At 36.5% G+C, this 24,220-nt stretch overlaps 1 long non-coding RNA gene across 1 annotated transcript; it reads right to left on the minus strand.

The window, feature by feature from the left end:
* Positions 1-7,834: 7,834 nt before the first annotated feature.
* On the minus strand, positions 7,835-8,952 carry LOC125653431 (uncharacterized). Its single transcript, XR_008802074.1, has 2 exons — positions 8,677-8,952; positions 7,835-8,548 (listed from the first exon to the last, which is right to left on the minus strand). It is a non-coding gene; the product is annotated as an uncharacterized LOC125653431 (long non-coding RNA).
* Between the last annotated feature and the right edge of the window lie 15,268 nt (positions 8,953-24,220).

Raw genomic sequence — 24,220 nt, forward strand, 5'->3', positions numbered from 1 at the left:
CACCTTGCAACGCAGGAGAGAACATTTAATTCGATTAAATAACTCCAACCCAGGTAAATTCCCAGATCATTGGATCCCAAGTGTACTATCAACTAATGAGGTGCAGGGTTAGCTCCTAATTTACTATAAAACAAGTTGTCAAACTGTTCCCATTTCATGCCTCTGACCCCAAACCAAAATATCCGGATCTTCTTATCTTGGAGTGTAAGATACCTCCCTCCGGGACGACTGTTAACGCTACAGGCAGTCCAATGGACAATGGAGGATCCCACTATCCAGACTAATGTTGGCTTTCCTGCAAAATTTGGTATTTGTTAGTATGGTGCATGAATAGTATGACACGCCCACATGATACATGCATGTAACATCAAAATGGATCTTAAGACAATGTAATATAAGAAGTGTACGCCCCTGACTTCCATCCGCCCCATTGTTTCATTACTACTTCTGGGTTACCCCTCATCGCTGCCTCTGTTGCTGTCCCAATTCGAAATGAGTGTGTCCTAAATTGCCCATTGTTTATGTTGCAGAAGTTTAAGGTTTTGGTCAAAATAGATGCAAACTGATAACGCATCTGGGGATTGCCATCGTAGTGGACTAATAATTGGCTGTCTGCTGTAATATTGTTCTGCCTTATATGTTAGCCATTTATTCTCTGCCATTGAAGCTTTCAAGAGCCTATTGGTCTCAACTTTCAAATCTGTCATATATTGGGGTGGGGGTGGGGTGGAGATGGTGCTGGATTTGCATGTGGAGCCAAAGCCCGAAAGCTGTTCCACTGCCAACGAGAAATAGAATCTGCTATTGCATTAGATTTAGTGTTAATGTACTGAGCTCTAAAGTTTATATTAAAGCGTAGCACATGAAATACCAGTTTCCTTACCATGACCTCAAGATTTTTTATTGATTATCTGTTCTGCTACCTGATTATCAACATGAAACAATATTCTTCTATTAGCTAGCTGGAAACCCCAGACTGACAAAGCCACCACTACTGGAAAGAACTCTAAAAATGTCTTGTCACTTAATCTACCTGCTTATGACCAATGTTTTGGCCATCTACCATAGGCCCATTTGTCCTGAAAGAAAATCTCAAGGCCACTAGAAGTCCCACCAGAACTTTTTGTAAAAAACTGAAGTGTGTCGTTTGCAACCCAAAACCTTTCTGGAAATAAAGTCACCCATTGTAATGATTTAAAAATTCGAGCCACATTTCTAAGTCTAATCTCATACTAGAGGTTACTCTTATTTTGTGTCTAGCCTTTTTGATACCAACTGTAGCATCAATACGCCTTCTGATAAAAGCTCTACCTGGTGCAACAACCTGACACACAAAGTTAAATGAGCCTATCAAGGACTGCAGCTCCTGTAATGTCAGTTTTTTTTAAACATGCAAAGTTGTTTGTAGTTAACCACGCAGTTCCGTTAATTTGTCCTGAGGCAGGCGCATCTGCATCGCTGCTGTATTAAATTAAATCCCTAAAAATGTTAAACATGTCGTCGGCTCGACAGTCTTGTCGTCAGCTATGGGAACCCCCGATTGCGCACAAACCTTATGAAAAATTAGCAAAGTGTGACTACATGTTCCGTCTCCTGACTTGCCCCCAAATAAAAAGTCATCTAAATAATGAATAATATTGGAATTGAATTGATGGACTTTTTACAGATCAACCAGTGTAGGAATGTACTGAATCGGTTAAACAAAGCACAAGACAATTTTGAGCCAAATGGCAAACATATGTCGAAGTAGTAGTTGTTATTGCATTTAATACCTAAAAGATCGAAATCACTCGGGTATATAAGTAGCAGACGAAAGGCACTCTTAAGGCCAGTTTTGGCCAGCAATGCGTTGGGCCCGAGTGTTTGAATCACGAGGATCGCTTCGTCAATATTTGGGTATTTAACAGTACAAATGTCTGGATCAATGTGATAATTAACCGAATCATATTGTGGGTAAGACAGGTGGTGAATTAATCTGAAATCGCCATCCTTTTTAGGTACGAGACCCACTGGCGAAATGCGAAGAGTGGGGAGTGGGACATAGGTAAAAGGACCTGCTACCCTACCCAAGTCTACTTCTTTAGATAATTTATCTTCAACCAACTGAGGTGCCTCTTGCGCAGATTTTAAATTATTGGATACCCTAAATTGCCTAGGCCCCGAATAATGCAATGAAAAACCAATCCTAAAACCAGTCAAAAGTTGTTGTCTGTCGAGTTCAAAGGGTTAAGATTCCAGTGCAATTGCCAATTGATAATAATTGATAGGTGTGGCAGCTAAGCTATACAAGTTGGACTGTCCCTTATTTTTTACCCATGGAACAGTTGATTTGGGGATGGGGCCCCCACAAAAAATACATCTGTGTCGAAACTTGCAGGGGTTATAAGAGCAGGATCCCTTATTGAATGCATAACAGCAGCCACCTGCTTTGAATGTTTTGTTTGACCCATAATCAGACTTTGAGCTTGACCCTTCCCCCTGGGTGCCAGCTCCAAATCGTGGAGCTTGTGTTCTAGCCCACCACTGACGAGATGCATTATTACTACCCACAGTGTTAGTACCCGCCGGTTGTAACGGTTGACTTGGTGCTACGTTATCATGCAAGGTGAAGATAACGAACAGTGATCAATCTCATAACTCCTACAAGCAATACAAAATAGATAGTTGGGCAAACACGGACCCCTGGACACACCAGAGGTGGGATCAGGTGCCTAGGAGGAGTAAGCATCCCCTGTTATCATACATCACCCAGAACTCATAATCAATAATCCTCCAGGATGATGCAGGGTGATGCTCCTTCTTGAGGCGGTATTGTTCATCGTAACTAGCCCACCCCGAATGACCTGCTCTACTGGCAGCTAGACGAATGTTGTGCATGTATCTTAGCATCTCTTGGGTTTTGTCTAGAAAATTTTCCAGGTATATGGACATATAAATGATAAGTGCAGTCGCCCAAGCTTGAATGTTGTATATGGGCTTTAGATGATGTTTCTCAATAACTAGTTGCCCATTTTTAATTACCATTTCACCTGTGTGGGCATCAGTACGTAGGTCCAAGCCTGTTTTGACAGCAATGCCAGGTCAATACAACCACCCGCCCAAATTTTCTCACGAATGGACTGAGGCACAAGAGTGCCTATAGGACCACAAATGTTGATATCTACCGGTGGGCGACTAACTTGAAACTGCTCCCCTAGAGCGAGACCCCCAACACATGATTGACTCATTTCAAAACCTACGTCCCGCAGATTTCTAACATTAAAACTAGCATCTGTAATGAGGGGGTACAACTCCCTCTGCCTATCAAAGTCTATTGTCGTACCTGTGCTCAGTGTACTAGTTGTAGCCTCGATCTCGGCATTTCCATGTGTGTTAGGCCTATTGTCCACCTCTACGAGAGGGTGGGTGGGGGTAGGTTCGGTCAGCGTCTGAGACTCCTGAAACAAAAACCGGAGGCGACAAAGCACCGTCAATCATCCCGTCCGGATATCTACCAGGTCCTGTACATGTACCTGCTTTCCGAGTCTGAGCACGCTGGGTGCGGGGGACAGACTGACTGCTTACCATCTCCGCCCCATTCCTAAAATTAGCGGACATCTGCCTTTTTGGTCGCTTGTTGACACTCGATGCAGTACTTGTAGACCGCCGTTTACCGTTTTTGGGCGGCATGTTACTCGATGGTGATGGATTAACAAAAGTTTGATTGTTGAATTTCTCGTGTGTCCTTTTCGTACGAGCGGTTAAAACTTTATGATCAAAAATCAGGATCATACTAGGCTTGAATCTGTCAAACAATGTGCTTAGTTTTCATGGTCTCAATAACGCTTAAGGAAGACAAGGTTACAAGAGTTACCGCGCCTGTCCAGTAATTAAAGCATTTATCCAAGACAGTTGTTGATAATTGCCAATATAATTAAAGAATATAATCATCGAGTGCACCCCAAGAACAGCACTAATTACAAGTATAATAGATAATTTAGATGCAACGCCAGTGCACTTCATTTACCAAATTCAAATATAAAATGTCTTAGTCATGAAAAGATAATGATTATCAGATACACTAAATCTCTGTCAAGGTCAATATTAAATATCTTACCTTGTTATACACCTTAAAAGATTCTTATATAAAGCTAATACGATTTAGAAGTAACATTTTTACTGTTAAACCAATTATCACACTTGTAGTCTATTGACCGGTCAACAGTTTACGAACTGTTGACCGGGCAATAGTCTGCTTTATTTCTATTGGCTATGTACGTCACGTGGTTCTCGGTCTGCTGCTATGGCGAGGTTCACTGATTTGACTGATGAAGATACAGAATTTAGTAGATGGAACGCGGCACAGAAACACGAAAAATGTAATCGTTGATTTTTAATTAGGATATTACGTAGGTTTTCTTTTAAACTAATGGAAGTGTTGATATAAATGTATACAATTCCTTTGTCATGTTAAAAGTTCGAAGTATATATATATATATATATATATATATATATATATATATATATATATATATTCCTCTTCCATTCTCAATGGAGAATTCCATCGTCATCGAAAGCAAGTTTTTTGACTTGCCTAAATGGTCGAGCGGTCTAGCACGTTAGTTACACGCTGCTAGGAGATTTGGTTCCTGCAGGTCGTTAGTTCAACCCCGGGTAGGGGCGGAAGTGGTTATCCAAACAAAGTGAAATTTTCTGTGCTTTATATATATATATATATATATATATATTATCATGTAAGCTTATATAAAATGATTATACCTTTTGTGAGCTTATATATATATATATATATATATATATATATATATATATATATATATATATATATATTGGTGATTATGATGTAACGCAACTCTTAATTTTCCACTTTAGAGATGATCCCTATAAAATGATTTAAAGCTGTATGGTCCGAATTACAATATTTTTTTCCCATCTCGTAAAAACGCTATTAAATCATCGCACGTATGTAGTTATGGGGCTGTATGACTTATCATACATTATTTCACCTGTTTCAACCCAAATTATTTGATTTTAAATCGATGTTTACAAATAACCGCGTCACTCTGCCATTTCAAGTGATAGTCACGTGACCAGTTCAAACTTTCAGATCAGCGGTGGTCTTATCTGTGTAAAATTGTGTATTTTGTTACAACAGTACCGTGCCATAAGTTTAATAGAAATTAAAATATCAAATACCTTTCAGTAATTCGTTGTTTTACGCTCTTTCAGCCTTAAAACTAGACCAGTTAATACATCATGTTGGGATTCCCCTGACGCGCGTGGGTCTATTTATAGACGTCTATTATGGGATGATTTATATATGTACCACACTTATTTACTTTCTAAATAAAATTCTCACTGTTTTCTTTTACATGCAGATGTTTTCAAGCATGTAATTAAGGGAAAGTTAATAACTTTATAAAGTAATTGATCTGCTTTAAAGTAATAATGCACAAAAATAATACATGAACATCGGGTCATACAGCTTTAAAAACCATGGAAAATGGAAGGGTTTTAGTGTGCTAGTTTTTTGTGTTTTTGTTGTTTTGTTGTTGTTTTTTTTTTTTGGTTTTTTTTTCGTCCCTTCGAGAATTTTTCACTCATCACCAGCTGTAAGTGAAGTGCCGCAAATTTAGACCTAGATGCTTTGCGCCCAGAGCCGTAGCAGTGAGGGTTCTTTAACGTGACGTCGACAATTGACATATCTTGCTTAGAAGGGAATGTTTCACTTGTTGCTTTGGTTTTGGGACTTTTGACTCACTATTCCGTAGATGAGTGGTCGTCTCCGCGTGAAAGCGTCAACCCTGATAGCCGAGAGTCCTCTCGAAATGGTCGTGATCTTTTAAAACTGCTATTACCCTCGTTTCTTTTCAGTTGTTTTCCCCCTTAGAACTCTGTAAAAGACTGAAACCAAAAAAGAATGAAATCGACCTTATTCGATATTTGAAGTTTTAAATAAGTTGGGTTTAACTGGAATATATAGGGGCGGGGTTTTCTTGCAGATGTCACACATGCACTTCACTTGAGTAGTGCAATATATTTACAAAATCACTTCCTGATAGCAAGAAAGAAAAAGATCAAAATGAAATAGCCCGTGTTGACATGTTAACCGTCCCTGAGGAAGTGCAGCTGTAGGTTTTTAAATATATTAGACACCGACAACTTAAAATCTGATCAACGAGAGGTAGAATTGTTTGAGATATACACACTGGTAAAACTACCTCGGAAATTCTTAAATCATTAGCGATCTTTATTGTATGTCAAGATTCATTATTTTCCCATGTAACATGACATTAATTTCTCTTTGATCATATATTTCGGGTTTTTTAAAACTATGCTATATTTGTTCAAATTATCAAAGGTATACATTATTAAGAAAGACGTCGAAGTATTGGTTTGGGGCTGTTTAATGATCTCGCAGTTTTCTAAAATTGTGCACAAGAAATTGTTCAGGAACTAGATCTTGACAAAAGATGAATTAATGCATTAATACTACATGTATCAGTTAAATACAAACTCGAGTAAATTGTTTAATTTTCTGTAAGTTACCATAACAGTATTTAAATTTCACTATTGGTATTGCTATACAGGAAAAAACAATTATTAAAAACCAATTTAATTAAATTGATGAGAAATAACTCGGTCAGAAGTGTTCTATATTACCTGTCTACTGGAAAACAATACCCTACACGATATTTTCTTAATTTCGAGATTACTCTAAAATCCATGTTTTTCACATTTATGTTAACAGCCAGAGCGCACCAGGAATTAGGCTCAACTACCATCATCAAATAATTCCTTTGTATAGAATGTATTATTTTACAAATTACACAAAATTTCCTAATCAGGGGTACAAAAATTAAGAGGAAAGGATGAAGGAAAGTGGAAAAAATCGCATATGGAATTTTTTTTTCTTTTAGATGTATGGACTAACAGTTGACTAAGTTCAATTTGATTGGACAATTACCGATGTGATATCTTTACTGTTAAAAGTCCATTGTGGCAATTCCCGATTTATACCCAAAAAACTACTTTGGGATTTTACATTAAAGACCGAGTTTTTCGACCGGTAGGTTTACCTCAGGTAAGTTTAGTTGGGGGCGGAGCTAATTTTAAGCAGGTGTGAAGCCCCGAGGGAAGAATGGTAGCTTGTGTATAGCTTCCTGAATACACGGGATGTTACCTGTGTTACCTGTACGTTTTCGTAAGATAAATCAAAATATTGATAAAAAAATTAATGAATCAAGCATGTTAAAACAGTCAGGCATGATGTCTCTCTTGTATCCGTGCGTCTGCCAAACAGATTCCTACGAGAATCCCTTCGTACTGCGGCGGATTTTCTGGCGATATAACGATCATTGTCCCACACCCCACGATGACTCAACATTGTCCAGAATTTCTTATAAAGTTTTTTTTTCTGTTAGATTTATTTTTTCTGGACGGCACACCGGGATTTTCTGGCCACCAAAGTTGCATGTGCGACTCGCCCAAAACGCACGGACTACACCAACACTCGGGACATTCAGCTCTTCCGGCATTTCCCTCAATAGCTGGTCCAGGCGAAGAGGATACTTCCTCAGATATAACTTCTTCCTCGGCATCCCAATCCCAACCATTGTATGCAAAAAGGGCCCTTACAGAGGATAATTTCTCTTCTGATAGAGTTATGGTTACTTTTGTTGCCATGTTTCGTCGTAAAATGACGCTGATAAAATTTCAACTGAATATAAACGGAATTTTAATGACGTATTTACTCATAATTAAAATTTTGATAATAATATTGTAATGAAGTTCTTTTGGATTTTGTGTAGGAGTAGAGAAAATGATAAATCGTAGAATAAATAAAAAGCAAATTTATTTAGCAATAAGATAAGAAATATAGAGATGTTTGAAAAACAAAGAAATCACACTTTCACATTCACACACCCATACTCTCTCACCGAGAAAGAAATATAAATTGGTATAATAAACCTGGCAATATTGACAATCAATATAACGTATAACTGTCAAGACAATTCAATAGTTAATACAACAAGTATGTCATTCCAGGCTGAAAATATAACTGGTAATAAATGTATTACATAATGGTTCGAATAGTCGCTAATTCCACTAACTACAGAAAAAGTTAAACAGTAGTAAATTACGTTCTATACAAATTTCTCAAATTCCTTTTTGATAAAATGTTAGTTTACTGAAACACAATATGAAAGTTTGGCTACTCAGCACAATTCAATTTTAACGCCACGTCACACTTGGCACAACCAGGCCTCCATACAGCTCGAACAGCCCCTCCGCTTCCAGTCCCGGACTCACAGGTCTCTCACTGAACAACGATACTGGGTAACGCCGACTTCAAACCAATGGCAACACTAGGCTCACAAAATAATTGCCAAGTCCACCACGTGGAACACCCATGTACATACAGCACTGTCTCACGTGTTCTGATTCCCACGCCGAGCACCTACTGAAATGCTTCCCACGCCGAGCACCTACTGAAATGCTGAGAGTACTGACTGATATGGCCCAGATAGCTTCTTAAATCCCCTCTGCACTGAAATAGCAATAACTTAACCTAAAACCTATACACAAAGTGACTTGGGTAACAACAAAATTGAAAACACAATACACGAGAAAATTAACCCGAAACCTCGCAAATATTTACACACAAAATTAGCTTACCGGCTGGAGAAAACCTATGCCCACACAGTAAAATGTTTGTCTCTCTGGCTACCCATTACCCAGACTAACTTCTGGAATTCGCCAAGAAAAGACCCCTGCTGGACAGCATGAAAACGTGGCCGCACGCTTGACAAACAGCCACTACTCTGACTGACCAAACCGGTATGCTAAAAATAGCCTTATCGACCAACACTCACACTATGGAAACACCTTACAAGCATAAACAACTATTTACAGACAACACCACAAAAAACTAACAAAATGAAAATTAACTTCATCACAAATATATAAACACGACATTTCCAATGAGAGTCGGTATAGTCTCTTGAGCATAAAATCCATGTCCATGTAAATTTTGTTCTAACCATCCATAATTTTCTATCGCACCTCTTCCTGAACACAACCCATCATAATTTATTATAATTGATGTAATTATATGTAAGATTTTCTACTCAATACATTATATTTTGTGACTATAGATGTAATACAAAGCCATAATTTTCTTATCAAAACTTCCTCTATTGAGCTGGCATACTACGCGGTAAACATCAAAAGATTTCACGGACGCCTCGATCGAGAGATGAGGTGGACAATGTATACACACGGATTAGTAACTAAATGTCCATCAATTTCTAGCATCCAATCTGAAGCTAAATTTCTCCTCTTGAAAAATTCATATATCCTCAACATAAACTTATGGTGAGAGCAATGCTTTATGGTGTTTTCCTATGATTCCATTCATATAAAAAAGAAATCACGATAGCGGGCTCTTGTCGTTCTATGTATCTCATTCAAAAGATCCCTCTATACATGTACAGTCCATTACAGTTAGATGTGTCATCATAAAGTTTAATAATAACTTTGCCAATGTACAGTCCAATACGGCTGATATACCAAGGTGTAGTCCAATACGGTTATATATACTGATGTACAGTCCAATACGAGTAGATATATCGATGCACAGTCCAATACGGTTAGATGTACCGATGTACAGTCCAATACGGTTAAATGTATCGTCATAACGTTTAATCAGAATAAATATACCGATGTACACTTCAATACGGATATATCGATGAACAATACGGCAAATATGTACCGATGTACACTTCAATACGGTTATGTGTACCGGTGTACAGTCCAATACTGTTACAATATGTAGATGTACCCGATGTGTTTGAATATCAAAACCAAAGGACGAATTGCCAATCCATGGGAACGGATTTTCAATCCGGATCCAATGGAATGGATCGGTAATTTGAAGACCCGATCATCAGTCTAAGGGAACCAATCCATGGGAACGGATTCTCATTGCGAAGGCACGAATTGCATGGTAATCTGAGAGAGACAATACTACTCAATTGAGGGAATGGGTTGCCATTCCGGGGCGTCGTATTGTCCGATTCGAGGGATCTGATAACTTCTCGGACTTTTTTTGTCCATTCCGTGGGTGAATGTTTTCTCCATCGTCGGAAACCCACGGTTGGTAGCACTTCTTTTACCTCCCGTGGAACACAACGTCGATATTTAGCATAACTCATTAGAATGCATATTAACCTTTCGTGACATACAGAGAACAAACGGGAATCGCCTAAGTATTTCTAGAACTATTTTAAGATTGGCAATTCGTCCTTTAAAAAACTTAAAAGTTTCAGCAGTAATGGCGGCGCCCATGAAAGTGTGTTTGTATTGTTGTGACACCATCAAAAATCGGGGTTACAGGCCTCTGTCGTCAAAAACTTCACTTGAACAGTACAGCTATGCTCTAGAATGCCTCAAATTTCACCCAACAGACGCATCATTTGCGTGCAGCCTTTGTGCGAACAATTCAAATCGAGTATGCAAACTACGGTAGTAACTTACGCAAGTAAGTTTAGCATATCTATATAAAGCAGATGAAATACCAAGTCTGTTAAAAAAACACATTGCTCCTGTATGATGAAAAAAGTGCCGAGACTACGAGTGCTGAACATTTAGACCTGTACATAGACTCGTACGCAGTATTAAACGCATGGTACATGTAGCAGATTTTTTTTCCTCCCCCCAGTCTTTATAGACACAAACACATCTCTCCGCTTCAATTAAGCAGATTAAACGTAGTAAAATCTTCGTTTCGAAAGCCATAATTTTCTATGCTCCCGAGCACTGGAAATAAGGGACCTTTTCATTGGTTGAATATCGCAATAAGGAATGTTGAAGCGACCAAAAGTATATAGGGGCCGAGGCACACCTTCCAGCGAAAAGATTGGTGTTGTGTCCCAGATGAGGTAAAAGAAATGCGATCGACTGTGGGTTTCTGACGATAAATTTTCTCTAATAGGTAGTGCATTCCCTTTAGAAATACGTTTCTTCGAATATTTATGATAAATTTGAATGGAAGGAAACAGTCCTCATAATGCAAGGTGAAGATAACGAACAGCGATCAATCTCATAACTCCTACAAGTAATACAAAATAGATAGTTGGACAAACACGGACCCCTGGACACACCAGAGGTGGGATCAGGTGCTTAGGAGGAGTAATCATCCCATGTTGACCGGTCACACCCGCCGTGAGCCCTATATCCTGATCAGGTAAACGGAGTTACCCGCAGTCAAAATCAGTGTGCCAAGAACGGCTTAACAATCGGTATGAAACACGTCAGACAGCTTTTGACCCAATGCGAGGTTGTATTGACGAACTAGATCGTTATAACGACCATAGAATTTGCGAATTACTGACTTCAATCGAGACTGTTGAAACCCCTGTACCATCAACTTGTTTGTCAGTAGCTTACATAGTTTATTACAGGAATGATAGTACCAAACCCCCAGATGTATAAACTTACACCGGATTTAATTTACTCAAGAGGAGGTCAAAATGAGTAGGCATTACATGATTGATGGAAATCAGATATGAAATAAATTTCATTTGAAAGAAAAATTATAAGGGATTAAAAGAAACAATGGGTTGAGGAAGTATTTTTGGCACAGGAAATTATAAGGGTGGGTGTCAGTTTTTTTTTTAAGAGGTGGTATTTGAATGCGGAACTGCTTGTAAAGGGGCCAAACTTTGAGCTATAAAAGAAACAGGACCCTATATATTTTTTGTCCTTTTTAATCAGGGATTGGAATGAACTTTCAAATGAGGCAAAGTACTTGTCTGAAATAACGATAGTGAAACAATGAGGTCACATAAGGTTTGTATTGAGTTTTGTGGGGGAAATAATTGGCACTCTTTTCGCGCGATCTGTTCTGATACGGGTTTTCAAACTACGGAATTAATGTTTTCATTCAGAACTGTAGGATTGATGTGAATGTATTTATAGATATATTTCCAAAATTAATGTAATGAATTCTTAATTGGGAATTGAAATTATTGTTGATATTAACCTTCGAGTTGTATTTATGTGCATCTCTAGACATGTAATGGACATTAGAACTGTTGTTTGTTTCGGGTTGATTTTATTTTATTACTTTATATCTATGCATTGTTCATTCGTGTGCAGTGTTTTGTGCATCAAGACTAGTTTGCGGTTCACACAACTAGTAATTATATCCAAGTGATCTTGAAGTAATGAGGATAGTTGAGTCAAGACAAGGGAAAACTCCAAACAATGGTTAAAATCGTTATCCTTCCGCGTAAAATTGTTTCTACTCGCTAATTTTGTTACTATAGAAATTACTATTTCTTTATTAATTAAGGACTTCACAATTAACTCCTCGTCGTAGAGATATGTACAAACGTGAGCGTAGTCCGATTTTTAAAAAATAAAAGGAAAAAAAAAGAGTAGAATTTCATCTTATGTGGCTTGATATCTTTATCTTTGTTAAACACAAGTTGATTGGATAAAAATGTGCGAATAAACGAATCAAAACAAGTTTTACTGCCTTACGGTTAAAGTGAAAAATGGCGCAAAATATGATGTTGCTTGCAGCTCTGGCAGACGATGAGGATGTTTTATCTCAGAACAGTGCATCAATGAACAAAAAATAAATATACGAATACTTATATCTTTATTATGGCGTTTATGGGCACGGCTGTATTTACAACACAAAAGAAACGGACCGCCAGCATGATCAAGGGCAGGCCCCAACAAACAACAAAAGCATCATCAAAAGCAAATTCAACATCAACATATTCTCTTGCAAAGTCAACATTCAAAGTTCAATCAAAGTACTGAAAGTACTGAAAAGCGCTAAGCTGACTTCATGGATTCTGTATGTAATGTTAATGAGCAGGAACAACAGTAAAAAAAAGTTCATGCATTATTCTTTATTTTCGCACAACTAAATAATACATTTACTGTAAGGAAATAATAAATATAGATTGGAAACAATGTCCTGAAACTTTTCAACATGTTGAAATATAAACTTTATATGATGTTAAAAACAATGGTCACTATAATAACTTTTGTCCCACCCGGAACTAAAACCCTGTCCTTGGATCATGAAATTTACAATTTTGGTAAAGGGCACCTGCTCTTTTTAAATATCTATAATCAGAATTTAGTGGCAATGGCATTGTGGTAATGCTGCGGTGGTTTAGAGGTAAAGTGTTCGCCCTGTATGCGGAAGGTCGGGGTTTGAATCCCAGCCACGACAGACCTAGGTCGTTAAAACAGGTAGTGACATTTCCATCGCCAAACTCTCAGCATCAGATGTGAATATCACGGGTCCTCGGAGATGGCCTTAAAAACGGATGTTCCATGTCACAGTACGTGTGGCACGCTAAAGAACCCTCACTGCTCAATGGCCGTATGCGCCAAACAAAGGTCTAAATTTTGCAGCCCTTCGCCGGTCTTGGTGACGTCTCCATATGAATTAAAAATTATCGAGAGGAACGTTAAACAATATACAATCAATCAATAGCATTAAAGGCTATGTTATTCAAATATTTAACACATAAACACGTTGTACCCAGTTTGGCCCCCACCCTGGATCATGAAATGCTCTACATGACAATGCAAATTTTTTTCTTACAGATGTGATGTTGTAGAGAAGAATATTTTTGGAAATTTGTCAAGTTTTGGTACAAAATGTTAAAACTTGTAATGGTAGTTTTCGGTAAAAAAAAAAAAAGAAAAAAAAAAAGTTCAATTGTTATTACGCAACTAACTTACTGTTGTTCCAGTTTAATAGTGTATGAAATATTTTTTAGAATACAACTAAAATGAAACAAATCAATGGTATACATGTATGTTAAATAATAATTTAAAAAAGGAACAAACAACAACTGGACAAAAAAGAAAAATACACATAACCACATACACTAACTAACAAGTGTCACATATATTAATGTCAAAACACACCAATAATGCAGGTCTATGAAACAATTTACATCCATTTCATCACCTCACCAGAAATCATTTTTAAAATACATACATAAACATGCATCTGTATGACTTGTACTTCATAATCCAGTGCATAATTCTCTGTATATAGCAATCAAACCATGAAAGCGGAATTATTTTTTGTAGTCAATAGTGAAGTTGATTTCAATTCAAAATCATGTTGGAGAGAATGTGAATCCAAATAAGTCAGATAAATACATGTATAACTGAAAACAAAATTTAGAAAATCATTTTAAAAAGATGTTCACCATACATGTGCAATGATAAAAACTTTGAAACTGAATGCTGCGTTATCAACAAGAGTGGAAAGAGCTCATTTTTAACATGAAAATTAGTGCAAGAGGATATAATAAATCGAATATGATAAATTAGACTAACATATATGCATGGATTTTTATTTAGGCATTGTAGTGATTGTTAGTTATACGTAAATCTATATATAAAAAAAAAAAAAAAACAAAAAAAAAACAAAAAAAAACTCCAAAAGTTTGTACACAGGTACATTAAACACTGTACTCATCAACATGTGTGTATTACACTACTTGTGTAAAAGGTCATATTCATATTGTAAAGGAAACTCACCTGTTTGTCTGAACGAGACATAATACACATTGCTATTGTTTTAACTTTATAAAACAGTTCTTTATATGAAAATGCAAATAACCTTAGCAAAAAAGAAAAAGAAAAAAAAAAGAGCATATATATAAGATTCGGAGCTTGTGTAGGAGTTCTAATATGAAAAAAAAAAACATAACAGAAGTGACTCGCAATAAATATATAATATTTACAACATGCAAATGTACATGTATAAGCTCAATGAGAATCCCAAGCTAGACACTTGAAAGTTACAAAAGTAATTTTCAAACGGTAATGTTCAAACCGTTGTTAGAAATAATGAAGAGGCATCTCGCCGAAAAACTAAATGCATTTTTTATATGAAAATATAATTCAGTGAAAACAAAATATGGGGACAGGGAACAACGACAGTAAATCCATGCCCCTTTCCCCTCCCTCATCCTTTGTACGTTCGGAAATACATATGTACATGTAGCATATGTCTGGCATTGTCAATTGTTTGTTTGAAGTACATTTTACAAACAAATTGAAAACACGATTATTTTTCATTGTGTGTAGCGTGCTGTGGACCGCAAAGCATTTTACATTCTTGCTTGACACAATGGCAATGTTTATCTAATACTTGTTCTAACCATATGTATTTCAATAAACAACCCTCGTAAAACTCCAGGTGGTGTTTTGAAGACTTGAAACCGAGGCATTGTCTTCCGTAAACGGAGACTTATAATTTTGTACCTTTTGTCTTTTCCCTCCCCCCAAATCAATATTTTCAGTCTCATTTTTGAAACTAAATAACGATTGTGTTGACGATGATTCTGAAGAATATCTTGATCGTTTAGAAATAGTAAGGTAAGCCTAAGTTACACCGTTGTATCCTCTAAATTCCTGCATGATCTACATACATATATGATCGGGGGAGGTGTACATGTAATCAGTTACGCAATGTCGTCCCTCTGAGACACTGATCTCTGTCCTTCGCTGTGAAAACATAATCGTGCACAAGTTCTTTCTCGTTCACGATCGACGCGGATCAGTTAAGTTTTTTTACTGTGTTGCACACATTTTTGCTGCGTCGGACAAAATTTTTACTGAGTCGGAACAGCAGTCAAAACACAAGTGGAATACCCTCATGATTTGTGTATAACTTAATGACGTGGCTTCTAATTATAGATTCCACCATGCAAAAGGCACCCTAGCCAAAACGGTTTCATGTACAGATTCTTATTCATTTTTAGATTTTGAATTACTTAATAATCACTTTAATTATTACAGACGCAGATTCAAACAGGAATTTTAACTGAAGAATGACCTGCATCTGTGTTTCACTCCCCCAGAATGAGGACAAAAATGTCACCTTTTTAATACATATTTTATCCACTGTTCAATGAACTGTATTTCCGGGGGAAAATGTCCCTGCGGATAGGATATGAATGTTATCCCCGTACTAGATCGGTCGCAAAATTACAACTACTTTAAACACGACTTGTTTACTACAGCGATGAATAAATTCGCCCATAGGTGGCGATAAACCGGAAACGTGATGACGAAAGCAAAGTCCAACTGGCAACAATAAAGCGCTAAGCTTAGCTACGCTTAGCGCTTTAAAATAAGCGTAGCTACGCTTAGCGCTTTAAAAATATCAACATTTACAGTTCAAAGTTCACATCATATCAAAGAGTACTTGACCTTGGGAGGTGCAGAGGTCTAACATCTCATGACTTTGACCCTGGGAGGTGCAGAGGTTACAGACAAAAAACCTTTGATTTCATCACCGACCTGATATGATGCTGTAAGTTTGGAAAAGGAAGAGGCAGACAAAGCGCCGCCGCTTATATATAGCGCAAGGGGAAATAATCAGAATGGACTTCGGTGCATTAAACAACGGGGAATAACTGCGTATTGTACTGTCTTCGATAAAACCATCTAATTCTTATGCGAATTAGATGTAAGTATTAATTTTGTCTTGCATGGGTAATGAAAAAGAGGCATAGATTTATCACCGATTAAACCTGGATGAATTGAACGAGAGCAATTTCGCCTGTTACTCCGGTTTCAGAAAGATTTGCTAGGATTACAAATAGCACTGCATATTACAAACAAAACTGTATGTATAAAAAAAACCAGGGCTGTATAATCAGGAATAGAAAATTTATGTATTCTCATATGAAGGTTGGCATACCCAAATAGATTAGAGGAACTTTCCCATGTATTTGTCTCAGCAAAACTGGGTGAAATGGCAGCAGGCGTGTACAGCTGCGGGGCGGCTCTTTCCAATTGCTTGGGGGGGGGGGGGGGGGGGGGGCATTGACGAAACTGTCAGACCGATATGCAGACCTCAGTCTCATCAGCAGGTGGTGTTTAATGGTCATAAAAGAGTACACGGTTTAAAATTTCAGTGTGCATAACGACACCTGATGGGCTAATTGTGCATCTATTTGGCCCGGTTAAAGACCGTCGTCATGATACCGGTATGTTATAGGGGATCAACATAAATGACAAAGCCAAACAATGATGTCTCCTCTGTGTACGGTGACCCTGCGAACCCGTTATCGCCTTACATACCCACCCCCACCCCCTCATTTCGAGGAGGCGTTTTTACTGCAAATCATCTGCGATTTAACAAAAGATCGTCCGCAGTGAGAGTGTGTGTGGAATGGACTTGTGGTAAAATCTTAACTTTCTTTTCTTTTCTAGATTACAAGAAAAATTAAAAAAAACTCTATCTACAACCTGTTGGAAAGTACTGTGGGGTAGCTTCAATCCTTACTAATTGCCACACTATTTTGTATGGGAGCGAAACTGACATTTTCTTTGCTTTGTCTCCCCCAACACTACAGAATATCTGACGTAAACGTGTACAAATGTATAGAATGTGTATTGTAACCTAGGAACATAATCTATATAAACAAGACTGACTTTAATGGTTTAGTTTATTCAGATGAATTAAACAAATATTTAAAATAAAATTATAGACTTTTACATACTTTTTATGGTTATTTATCTTTCATTAAGTTTTTTTTAAAGTAAATCAATTTTCTCTTGCTTTTCTATTTCCATTCTCTGCATTCGTTTCTCTCGCTCCATTTCAAACTTTGCCTTCTCCAACTTTAATTCTTCTTATTTCAATTTCTGATTTTCTCAAAGATATTTCATTTTCTGATTTTTTTCTCTTTTAAATAGTCCACAAGATACGTCTGCGAATTCTTCTTTTGGTTACTGGCAATTCGCATTCGTCGTCTGAAAAATCAAACAAACAAAAAATATGAATAGCAGTATACTGAAACAATTTGTTTACACGACAAATCCATGGATATTTTTTTTTCTAAAAGAAATACAAATCACATGAACCTTGTACTACAATGAAACAATGATATTTTCATACCTTTCTTTGGTGTAAGGCATTTAAGTGCCCCTTTCCTGATTTCTTTCCCATTTAATATCGAATAAGCTCCCATGAATAGATATGGAAATACAAAAGACCAGGTGATGCATTACTGACCTCCCTTTATTCATATGTTACATTAGTATGGCACAGCTTGACGATGACTGATAATACTCTAAGTAAAGTTCTACAACTCCTGTTGATGATGACTGATAATACCCTAAGTAAAGTTCTACAACTCCTGTTGATGATGACTGATAACACCCTAAGTAAAGTTCTACAACTCTTGGCGTTTTTGCCATGTTTGCTAATCAATGTCACCAAAAAAAAACTTACGATAAAAACACCCTCTATAACCTTCTCACGGGCGTATTATGTAACGTTTACAGTACTCTTGTTCAATATGCATATAATATTTATATATTTATACCCTTGGAAATATTGTTGATATATAATTACAAAATCAAAGTTATGTACCTCATGTACCATTGTGAATGGTTTGAGCGAATAAATGAAATGAAATGAATATGTCGACGCTCTCCAAGTACCATGAAGTAAATAACTGACAACATTTTTTTCTGATCTGTTACAAATACTTTAGAATAGCATGATATTAGTAAGTTTTATCACTATCTCTTGAAGACTTTCTGATGAAACAACAATCTTAGAAATCTTAATTTTTACAATTTTTAATCCTTTAAAAATCTTTAGGCAAATTCAACAGATAAATTTCTAGACCAAAAGTTTTGAAAATTCAAGTTTGGTTGACATTAGCCCGATGGTTCCAAAGAAGAAGTAAAACATGTTTAAAGTTTACAGGTGGACAGACAAACGGACGGACAATGGACAAGAGATGATCACATGCTGCCTTGAGGTTATAGCTCAGGCCTTGAGAGAAAGAAAGAAAACAAAACGCAAGTCGATACTTGGACATAAGTTTGAGATTTTCCTCAAATTTTATCTGCTCAAATACAAGGAAACTCAACCTAAATTTTGAGATTTTTTCATGTTTTTCGAGAAACCCAAGGGAGTCTAAAAATGTTAAGTCGATATATTCTACGAGCCCTGCTATAAATGATATGTATGATTAAATGTTATGTGCACTCAGTGATAGAATTGCTTGTGTCGTTTGCAATATTGTGGGATGGTGAACCTTCTATATCAGATATCCGCTGACAAAATGCTCTATTTTCTGATTTGCAGATAATGTGAAAACCCACCATTTTTATGACGTCATATTTCCAGCTCAGTAGAAGTGAACAGGTATTGCTATATGGATCTATGATTGTTAATCGGATCACTTTCTAAGCCAGTTTGTACAGCATTTTGTTTTTGATATATGATGCTGTTGGCTAACAAATTACAACTTCCATAGCAACGGGTTAATAATACTTTGTCTTATCTACAAACAGAAGATATGAAAGATCGCAAATACTAAATATTGCCTAACTACAATCAAATGTAGTTTGTAGTCATTGTTATCATGAATATGTTCTTTAAAATACATTTCATAATTGTTTATATAACTATGTTATTTCTTTATGATTATCACTGACAGTGTTTTTGTCCATGGAAATCGATCTAATGATATATCTCATAATTACGATCATACACATGTACGTCGTAATTTTGGCTTTGTGTTTCGTTTTCTGGGTCGCACATGTATTTGCAAAATACGAAATTAAAATGAATGTTTACTGCTTGCATTTGTTGAAATTGATATGGTGTCTTCCTTGTAACATTTTTTTGAGAAATAATTTTGAGGTACTCTACAACGGCATAATGGCTGAGTTCCTTTTAAAACATGGATGAAAATATAAATATCAGCAATATTTGCCTATTCATTTCTGAAATCATCACATAGCTGAGTAGCCCAGTAGGTTAGCACATCGACTGCTGAGCTGTAGATCGTGTGTTCGTGTCCAGCAGGGTTTTAATTTTTTTTTTTTCAGATTTGCTTTCTACTAAAACTGCATTTTTTTTTTACTAAATAAAGTAAAATTGAAAGTTTTCAATTTCAAAATATTGTTGTACATATCCTCCACTTTCCATCCATATCAAATTTCTCTGGTGTAGCATACCTCCTTAAAATTGCAATATATCTTATGCAATTTCTCCGTCTCAAGTATATTTTTTATACATTAAATTATAAAGTCAATCATATACATGTAGCCTAATTGAAACGTCTTTTTAAAAAAAACAACGGAAAATTGATAAATCTCCCTTATTTCCACAGAGTTGGTATGTAAACGTGCGAATGGATACAAAAACACGATTCCTCTACGTAATTCTGATAATTCCTAGCAAGTATACGTATAAATCTGCCGAGATTGAAGAGGGCTTGGAGAATCTTCGCTTTTGAGGATTTTGTCTCCGTTCACACTCCGTCATAGCCGTGGTTATATGATTAAGAAAGTCCTCAACTTTATCAATATTGGTATTCATGTTTTACTATATTGCATCGAGTTTGGCTCAACGTTTAATAGCAAATGGCATGACAAGACAAAAATTGCGAATAGCAGCAAATTTGACATAAATGAAGATATACGCAAAATAAACAACCATACAGGAAAGCCTCCCTGACAAATATATTAATATTTGTCACAGGCATGAAAAAGACATGATAGGCGGGAAAAAAAAGAAGAAGAAGAAAACCAACCAGTAAAGCTAATGGGAGGGAAGAGTGGACATTAGCAACAGCTGATGTCTCGGCACCACGTGACTAATCTACCGGAAGCAGACAGACAGATAACCATCGTAGTAGAACACGACTGACATGGAAAATGTGAAGCTTCATTAAAGTCAGAGATGTGCCTCCATAACAATACTACGATATGATTGGTAAAAAACTACAACTGTTACAGAAATTAAAAAAAACATTGACAAAAGGAATTAGTTGGATACAATAGGAGCTGCCACAATAGGTCATAAAGCTGTGATATACATCACTGTTTAAAAACATTCATACTGAAATAAATGAAATATTCGAAAAAGAAATTGTCAATTACCAAAATGGTGTTCCATACAATTAAGATTTTACACACGTGACATGGATCTAAGTTATCATTTTGACAAAATTGCACAAAAATACAAAGGTAGGCTGAAAATATAAAATAAAGAAAAAGGACTTACAGGGTAGTTTTCCCGAGGAGTCGAAGTGCTGAAGACGGTAGAGTTAACAAATAGAATAGATACGAGTATCGTGCATGTTCGATAATATGGAAAGTGAATACAAATAAGTTGGTCTAAAACATTTCTAAATATAGAAATAATAAGTTGTACATAGAATTTTAGCTGACAACACAGTAGCCGTTACTGTAAAAGCATGCTGACTAATGACAGATTTTGGCGCGTAAAATACGTACAGTCGGACAAAACCGCAACAACAAAATACTAGCTACCGGACAATTCCGTATAGTACATACATTTCACAAAAATTATTATACATGTATCAACCAATCTGAGAGCTCCCATAATTTTTTTTTTCTTATGAAAAAAAAATTCGGGGGTCATCGCGTAGATCGTAAGGGAATAATCCGAGGATTGCCGATTCGGAAAATAATCGATCAAAATAAGTTTATAGACACAGACGTTGCAAGCATAGCCTCTGTTGTTAAGGCGAGCTTCATTTGATATAGAACTATATACTTGACTTGCTTCTGAAAGAGTGATCTTTTTTATTATTATTTGTAAACAAACTCAACATGTTTTACCTGAAGGTGCATTCATCAAATTACGTCATCGTGACTGCGACTGGTCAATAAATGAGTCTGGGATCTTTTCATAAATATTCATGAAAATTGAGGTTCGCTGATATCACAGTAGACATACAACCAGGCTTTGAAGTAGGAAATGTATGTACTTCCGGTCTCAGTAAGCGTGGCTTAAGTTAACAGGTCTATGATATTACATGTATATATGTTTACATTTCCGAATTCTTCAATTCAATACAAACTTTCAACAGGTACTGTGTAAAGAAAAAATGAAATTATGCATACCAAACATGGTAAGATTTAAGGCTTAAAACATTCGTTTGTAAAAAGTTGAGTTTCTGCTTTTGACATCTTCAATGACGTTGAAAAAGTCACACGAGTATTTTACAGATATCAAATTTTCTCAACCATATCCCTGCAGTCGCTTGTTTTCCTTAATCTGGCAGACGTTTTGGCGGTGCAGGGGGAGAACTTAAAGTATCTAATGACATTTCCAAGACCTGCGTGCGCACGATTTAATATGAAATACGTTACACGTGTTACATGTGTCACATGGCGAGAGCTGAACATGTGATACAAAGCCCTGTGATTGTAATGAGCGAAGTATTGCAGGTATAACATTTTATATGATCACATCTAATAGCGGCGAGGAAATTTTCATTCTATGTACTAAAGTCATAAAGCCATGCATTCAAATATCTATTGTTTTGCAAATTTCAATTTAAAGAGGATTGAAAACACTGATACTGCGATGGAGATTTTAAAAAATACCAATGTTTAACAATACTGTACAGTGTAAATAAAACTCATTCGGCAAGTTTTCTTCTTGTGTTTTAAAAGTTGAGTTGCTTACTATGTCATTAATCGTGTTATTAATATTTGAATTACTGTGAAACTTACCAAAATGTGGTCATATCATTACCTCCTATAAGAAAAACACGTGAAAAAAGGTCTGCAAATATAAGGTGGTTTTTTTAAAGTTCGGATTCTATCAGGAGTTTTCATGTAATGCTACCAAGATTGCCGATAATACCATTAGCCAATGAGAGTGCGTGTAACACATCGCGGTTGCGATGCCGGAAGTTTTGAGTCGATGAGACCCTGGCTTTTGAGTATGGGCAACGAAGCATTAAATTCGAGGGTCAATGTTTGGGTTATTGAGGGGCAATCGTAACTACTTGGCGCGTGACCCGATTGCTGGAGAGGGTGTCGTAAGACAGCCTGTAGGAGGTACAACATGGGGTTTTCCGCAATCTGATTCAAATCAGATCCTATGATTCGCTCACGTAGATCGCTACACTAGTGTAGTTTAATTTAGTATTAATAGCATGAAAAAGGGTAATTTCTAAATATTTTACACATATACAATGTATGTACGAAGTTTAGCCCCTCCCTAGAGTTAGGACCTCTACCCCGGGGAGCATGGGATTTCACAATTTTGGTAGACGTCATCACAAAGCATTTAGTTTTTTTCAAACACATGTGCGGTTGTAGAGAAGAAGAATTTTGAAAAATTGTCAATTTTGGCAGTTTTTGCCCCTTCCCTCAGTCCCCAGGGACACAGGAGTTTTGCAATTTACATTCTATGTCCCCAATTTCCCAATGATGCTTCATGTCAAATTTGAAAATTTTAAATTGGAATGGTAGTTATCAAGAAGTTACATGTAAATTTGTTCTATCGTTCACACATTTAATTATTTACCATTTTGCCCCCACCCTGATATCAAAACCCCTATTCCTGGGATCATCAAATTTTGAATTTTGGCAAAGGACTACCTGTTCTTTCTAAATATTTATTTACATGTAGTATTAATAGCATTAAAGAATATGTTATTTAAATGTCTTCCACATAAATGCTATATACAGTTTTGCCCCACACCTCAGGCCCCAATAGTCCTGAAATTTATAACTTATATCCCCCTTATCCCAATTGGAAAGGTTGTTATCAATTGAAAAAGTTTAAAATGGTCAATTAATAACGCACGCCGCTCAACGCAAGACGGACGACGATGGACGACAACCATTGCAATAGGTCACCTAAATTTTCTAAGGTGACCTAAAAAGAATACAATAACAAGAAATATATGTAAATAAGTAATAAATTATATTTATCAATGTAAAATATTCAATACAAATGAAAAATTGTACAATGTAATGTAACGAATTGATTTAATTACAGAATTTTTTTCATAATGTTTAAAGTTTGTAAAAATCATAATGTTAAAACTACTTGTTGTATAGTGTAGTTGTTATATAAATCGTGTAACCATAGTTTTGTTAACCATAAAATTGTATAATGGCTACTGAGAAACAAGTTTATAGTGCAGGGGTTTCAACAGTCTCGTTTAAAGTCAACATTTCACAAATTCTATGGTCGTCATAACAATCTAGTTTGCCAATTCAACCTATTTCAACCTATCATTGGGTCAAGTCCTGTCTGACTTGTTTCATACCGATTGTTAGGCCATCCTTGGCAGACTGATTTTGACAACGGATAACCCCGTTCATGTGGTCAACAGGGATGCTTACTCATCCTAGGCACCTG

This window comes from Ostrea edulis, chromosome 4 (assembly GCF_947568905.1).
Source record: "Ostrea edulis chromosome 4, xbOstEdul1.1, whole genome shotgun sequence".
Classification (NCBI taxonomy): domain Eukaryota; kingdom Metazoa; phylum Mollusca; class Bivalvia; order Ostreida; family Ostreidae; genus Ostrea; species Ostrea edulis.